We start from the raw sequence: 6,141 nt of genomic DNA, 5'->3' as shown, positions 1-6,141 counted from the left end.
AGAATCAAACACTACATCAAACAGGCTCTGGTCATCAGGTTTTCCTTCTCTTCCTTTTTCTACCTTTCACGAGATCCTAGATTGTCAAACCCGGAAGGGCGCTTCCAGATCTTCTAGTCCAATTGATTCATTTTACAGATAAGAAAAGTGAGACCCTAGAGTGAATTGCTTAAATTACATAGCCAGTAAGTGGCAAGAATGGGACTTTAACCCTTTTAACCCCTTTCTGATGCAACGATTAGTAATCCTGCAGGAATATCGTTACCTAGTCCTACATGCCAGCCATAGAAAGTGTAGCTGATACAATCTCTGATGGACACCGCTGAGGTTATAAGGCTTCTTGAAGAAGCCTAGCTCTAGAAGAAAGTGAGACTTTCTTTAGCTGAGACTTGAAGCCAGGGAAGCAAGGAGTTGGAGGAGAAGAGGAAGAGAATTCCAGGCATGAGGTACAGCCAGGGAATATGTCTGGAGCTGGAGATTGAGGAACAGAAAGGAGGCCACACGGCACGTTCGGGCAGTGGAGAAGAAAGTATAAGAAGACTGGAAAGTTCATATGGCACATTTTGTTGTTGAGTTCAGTCGTTTTGCAGTCGTGTTAGACTCTTCATAGTAGGCAATTAATTAATGTTTCCTGACTGATGAATTTACCCATCATCTTTTTCACTGATATTAGGATATTTTTATTAATTTACTTCAGATTATGAAGACCCAAGCGATTCATTATTTTCTCTGTTCTCTAATGGAAATTAAATTTAAAATGATTCACATGTATCACTCTACAATCCACAAAGTGCTTTCCCCATAATAATCTTTCTAAGGCTGCTAATTGTTAGTATCTCTTTTTTTGAGCAGCTCTAATTGTTAGTACGTTTTTCTTAACATTGGAACCTAAATCCGACCCATTGCAACTTCTACCCATTGCTTCTAGTTTTTGCCCCAGGGCCCACAAAGTATTTGTATCTAAACCAGGGGTGGGAAACCTGTAACTTTCTAGGTCCTCAAGTTCTGCCCTGACTGAATCCAAACTTCAGCAGGTTCCCCACCCCAATCTAAATGCTTTTGAAAACAATAGCCCTTCAAATATAGCTGTTGTTTATTCCCCCCAATTTTTTCTTCTCATGCCTCAATCCCTTCTTCTCCACCAGTCCCTATCCCTTGCTTCATAAACATGCTCTAAGAGCCTTTATTCTGGCACAGTAGCACAGGGGCAGGTAGGGTCCTGTCCTTCTCCTTGCTATTCCCTCACATTGTCATCCTCTTGGTCTCCTTCCACTTCTAAAAGTGGTAAACTTGCTGCCTCCCTTCTGAACACTCATCCTGGCAAACTGGCTTCTGCCCATCACTCAACTGAAACAATTCTTTCTAAGATCCCAAATGACATTCTAATTGCAAAATTCAATGGTACTTTTTTCTCTTCAGTCTGCATCTTTCTTGGCAAGGTTGAGTACCTCCTTCTTCTTGATTTTTTTTCTCCTCCCTTAGCTTTTATGGAATTACTCTCTCCTGGTTCCTTCCCAGAGAACTTTCTTAGGTGCCTTCAGTTATGGCTTTTGCACTTTGCTAAATATTATCTCCCAAGATTTTGTCATTGGCTTCCATTTCTTCTCTCTCAACACTCTCCCCTCACAATTGAATGACTTCAATGATCTTTTCCATGCAGATGACACTGAAATTTGTGTCTTTAGCCCTGATCTAAAGCTGAATGCTAGTTCTTTATCTCCAGCAAGGTACTGGATACCTCCACATAGATGCCTCTTTAACCCTTCAGACTCCACATGTCCAAACTGAAATCATCTTCCCCAAATCTCCCTACCTCCTACTAGCCCAGTTTCTGTTACCAACACCAGCATTTCCCCAGTTACCTAGGCTGGACAACTTAGTCATTCTTTTTTTTTTTTTTTACTTCCACATGCCTTACTGCCAAAGGGAAAGTCCTGTGAATTATACCTCAAAAATACTTCTTCCATTTATTCTCTCTCTTTTCCTTGCATTGCCACATCAGCTCAAGCTCCCATTACCTGGACTATCAAAATAATTTCCTCTCCAGTTCCCCTGACTCTGATCTCCCTACTTTCAATTTCTCCCTCTGTGAGCTGGCCTTTAAACTGCTGACAAAGGAAGGCTTTAAAGCACAAGCCTGATTATGTCACTCCTTCACTCCAGTCTCCCTTTACTACCTGGTTGTTTACTAGATAAAATACAAACTGCTAAGCCTGGAACTCAAGGCACTCCCAGATTTTACTGCATCCCACCTCCCCAGTCTTGTTTGACCATCCCCTTCTTTACATACTCCATGCCTTGATGTCATGGTCCTCTTCGAGAACAAAGGACAAACAACAACAACAGCTCCAGTCAGACAGGACTACTGGTTATTTCTAGATCTCATGTTCTTCCATGACCTCGAATTCCTAATCCCAGGTTTTCCTATCATCCCTGTTTGCTGACATCCTGTCTTTCCAGGTCAGGTGCTCATCCTCCCAGGTGCTAAACTTCCCACACCCCAAAATACGATACACTTAATAGTTTTCTTATTTGTGTTCTAATTGTGCCCTTAGCTCATACACTTACTAGATTATAAAGTTTGTTGGAGGCAGGAACTATGTCGCTCTTCATCTTTGTGTAACAGGATTTCTCCGACCCTAGTCTGAAGGCCAGATTTGTTACATTTGACACACTGGTTCTGCTGACTAGTACCCTGATGGAGCTGAGAAGGTCTCTCTTTTCTTTCCATCACCAGAGCTCTTATTGGTTGTGTTCTCTCCTTACAGGTGCCAGTGACTAGCACCCAGTTCCATTTAATCACTCAACTTCAGATTAGAATTCACAAAAGATTTACTCAAACATAAAGCAAGAACAAATATACAAACATTTCCCCCTAACCCCTTGGGCTCATAATCCCACTCTACACCACCTTGGTTTTTGCAGTTTAACTCAATTCCCACATAGCATTAACCCCACAAAATTCAAGTCCAAAGCCTGCTAGGTTGTAATCCTAGACTCTTACTTCTTAGGACTTCTCTGAGAGCCTGGCTACAACACCCAGCCTGGATTTCTGGACTCTGAATTATCCTTCACTCATACTCCCAGGTCAGAGACTCCCCTCTCTGTACCTAGAACTGAAAAGGACAAAGGAAGTAGACCAAGACCCCAGAACGATTTCTTGGGGTTACATGGCCTACGGGGGAAGGGAGGTGGCCCTCAAGTCCTTTCTTATTGCTGGGTGTCATTGTCTGTGAATGAAAGAGTCCTCACTCTTTGGTGTAAATGCAGGAAAGAGGGTAGACTGAGCTTATCCACGTGGCTTTGAAAACACAGAATTCTAGCTAAATAACCCATGGAAAAAGCCTAGTCCCAACCGTGTGGTAAGCCAATGCAAAATGTCCAGACATACTCCAGTTTTCCTGTCTCCCAGAAACAGGAACCCTAACTAGATGGCACAGTGAATAGAATGATGGGTCTAGAGTGAGGAAAACCTGGGTTCAAATCAGATCTTAGACATTTTCTAGCTATAGGATAATAAGCAAGTTACTTAATTTCTCTATGCCTCAGTTTCTTCATCTGTAAAATGGGGAACTCCTAGAGTTGTTGTAAGAATCAAATAAGATATTTGTAAAGCACTTAGCATAGTGCCTGGCAAACAGGAGGTATTTGATAAATGCTTTTTCCCTTCCCCTAGCATCTCTTTCATGGGTGACTCCATCTTAGGTGATCTGGGTATGTGCCAAGCCCTTATTATATTTCAAATCTTGATGCCTAATGCATCACTCTCGGTGCTTAACACATTTGTTGAATCCACTTGAAACCTTAGGGTCACAGAACCTCAGAGGTGGAAGGTATCTTGGAGGCTCTGTAGTCCAAGCAATTGTTGAATAAGAATCCTGTCTGCAATATACATGGCAAATCATCATCCAAGCTTTGCTGTAAGACTGTTAGTGAAGGGAAATGTATTTTCTCCTGAGGCAGTCCATTCCACTTTTGCATAGTTCTCATTGTTGAACAATTTATTCCAAGGTCATGAAGGCAGCTGAAATTGGTGCTGTGGAGCACTTAGAGCTCCGTCAGACATTGAGGATACCAAGGTCATCCCCTGCATCCCGGGCCATAGCCAGTCATCTTGACTTTTGTCTTGCCACTGGACTTCAATGACTCTGGAAGAGAGTGAGGCTGATGACTTTGTGCAACTCTGCCTCATTTAAACACAATTCATGCTTGAGGCAAGACATCACTTCTTGATGTCATTGATGAACAGCAGTTCTTATTGTTAGAAAGTGTTTTTCTTCTACCTCTTTGGACACTTCCACTTAGATGTCTCTTCAGCACCTCAAATTCAACATGTCCAAACTGAACTCAGCAAGATCCCTCCTCAAACTCCTAATGTCCCCAATTCCACTGCAAATACTAGAATTTCCCAGTCACCTAGGCAGGAACCCTGAGTCACCCGGCTATACTACTTTGAAATTTGTCTGATTGACTTCTCCACCATGGCCTTGAGTCCCTTATCCTCTCCCCTTTCACTCCCCCTCTTTCCTCTCTTCTCTTATTAGATTGTAAGCTCCTTGAGGGCAGGAACTGTTTTTTTTTAAAGTATCCCCAGCACTTAGCACAATGCCTGGCATATATAGTAGGTGCTTGATAAAAGTTTATTGACTGTTATTAACTATGTTTTGCTTCTATCTAAAATGAATGAGTTCAGAGGGGGAGAGAAAAGTACACCTTGGAGGATTGAAGCAGCATCTTCTCTGAGCCTCAATTTGCCTCTTTGCTACTTCTACCCATTTTCTTAGTTAGGTCCTCTGAGACCAATTAATACAAGTATAATTCCTCTTCCACAGGATAGCCTTTAAAATATCTGAATATGGCTGTTGTGTCTCCATTAAGCTTTTTCTTCATGCTATACAGACTCTTCAACTAGGTCCTTCAACTAGACCTCAAATGGCAGGATCTCAAAGCTCTTTACCATCTTGGTTGACCTTATTTGAATGTTCTTCAGCTTATCACAGTCCTTCCTAATACATGGCACCCAGATTTGAACACTGTCCTCCAGGTGTGGCCTGAGCAGAGTAGAGTAGAGTGGGGCCTACCACATACCCCCTCCCTGCCCCTTCACCACCAGTGTTGTGTGCCTTGCCTCTCTAAATGCAGCAAAAATCAAATGAACTTTTATGTCTATCAACCTGTCATGACGTTGACTCATAAACATTGCAATGCACTGAAACCCACATATCTTCAGCAGATGAACTGCTATCTAACCATATCTCGCCCATCTTATAATTGTGAAGTTGACTTTTTTAACCAAAATGTAAGACTCTATCCCTAATCAATTTTAGCATATTAATTCTGGTCCAACATTCTCACCTGTTGAGATCTTTTAAAATTGTGACTGTCATTCATTGTTTTAGCTGGCCCTCCTAGTTTCATGTCTTTGGGAAATTTGGTAAGCATGCCCTCTATTCCTTTGTCTAAGGCATCGACATGGTGTCAAGTTGAAGAGCCTTATTCCTCCCTAGGCTTTACTTTTGACTTCCTGTACCATGATCTTTACCCTGGGAGCTCACTCCAGGCCTGGAATTCACACATTGAAAGGTACCTTCCGAACCTGCTGCATCTCTCAAAGATGGGAGGGCTCTTCCCAGAACCTCTATTTAAGAAGGATGCCCAAACCAGTCATGTTTTTATTCCTCCCCAGGATGCACTCTGGACTTTGTCTACTATGCACCCACACTGGTCCCTTTTTCAGCTTTATTTTATGTGTTGTCTTCCCGCATTAGAATGTAAGCTCCTTGAAGGCAAATATTTCTTTCTGCTTGTATTTGTATTCTCAATACTTAGCTCAGTGAGGGGTAGGGGAGGGGAACAGATTTATTAAGCCCCTACCATCTACCAGGTTCTATACTAAACCCTTTACAAATATTATCTCATTTATCCTCACATCAACTCTATGAGGTAGGAGCTATATTACTCCCATTTTACAATTGAAGAAACTGAGGCATAGAGAGGTGAAATAACTTGCCCAAGGTCTCACAGGTAGAAGTGTCTGAAACCTGGCTTGAACTAGAGTTTTCCTGACTCCAGGTCCAGTGTTCTATTCACTGTCACCTTGCTGCCAAAGAACTTAATAAATGCTCGTTGACTGACTAATTA

This window comes from Vombatus ursinus, unplaced genomic scaffold (genome assembly GCF_900497805.2).
Source record: "Vombatus ursinus unplaced genomic scaffold, bare-nosed wombat genome assembly UNPS02014772.1, whole genome shotgun sequence".
Taxonomy (NCBI): Eukaryota; Metazoa; Chordata; class Mammalia; order Diprotodontia; family Vombatidae; genus Vombatus; species Vombatus ursinus.
The sequence above is the reverse complement of the archived record's forward strand: the minus strand, read 5'-3'. Positions refer to the sequence as shown.